Here is a 952-nt window from a genome sequence, read left to right as displayed (position 1 = left end):
TTGAATCTTCATGTTCCAAAAAAATGGTTTTCTGGAGAAAAATTCATATCTGAGAGTGTAAGACCCCCTTAAGTGGCCCTCGTGGGGAGGCTCCGCGCGAAAGGGATACCTTTATCGAGGGTAGGGATTTCACAAGTTGAGGTATATGAAAGGGTTGGGAAGTCGAAGTATCTTGACTCCCACGACAACATGAACTGAACAAATAATACTTGTTTTTTTGGTTAACATGCTAATGCTTAATGTTCTTCCGTAATATTGTTCATTAATTCGAAGGGTTTAGAAAAGGACGCAGAGTTCTCCCTTTGTGACGGGGGCACCTTTCTCTGTCAAAAACTATCGATGACCTATTTATCGCGTGTTGTCTCCTGGGCAAGGAATTTAAAACAGCATAATTGTGCTCTGAAATAAATTCGCCATTTTTCTGTATTCTTTCCCCCAGTGACACTCGACGATTCAGTGAGGCAACATTTCGTGTACCATGGCGCGCTAGATGATTTTTTAACACAACAACTACTTCGATGCAGTATTATGTTGCAGGTATTTGAAGTGCTTTCACAAACATGCAACGTTGTTGGACCAGTTTTTAAGCGGATGCTGCAAGTTTCCCAAAGAAACTAAGACTTGAGTGTCCATTAGCTGGTCTCTGTAGCAACTTTCTCGTAGATGAAAAGTTTTTACGTTTGCTGCAAAAGTTTCTACTCCAGCTAGAAGCTGAAAAATTCATGGTTTCAATTTTCTTTGTTTAGCAGTTCCTCTTGTATCATAAGAGGTAAAAATAAATGAGAAAATATCCTCTATTTCAGCTTATTTTAGACACTGTGGTCGAAGTATTGTCCCAACTGCACAGTCAATTAAAAGAGGTCCTCTCAAGTCCCATCCCGCGGGATCCCGCGCGTGATGGAGATCCTTTCGGCGTTTCGGCCCAGTCCTTCCTGTTCTTCTCAAACCATGG

The sequence above is a fragment of the Orbicella faveolata genome, unplaced genomic scaffold (genome assembly GCF_042242905.1).
Source record: "Orbicella faveolata isolate gen_17 unplaced genomic scaffold, um_ofav_v1 contig_4, whole genome shotgun sequence".
Lineage (NCBI taxonomy): Eukaryota > Metazoa > Cnidaria > Anthozoa > Scleractinia > Merulinidae > Orbicella > Orbicella faveolata.
This window is presented reverse-complemented; position numbering follows the sequence as displayed.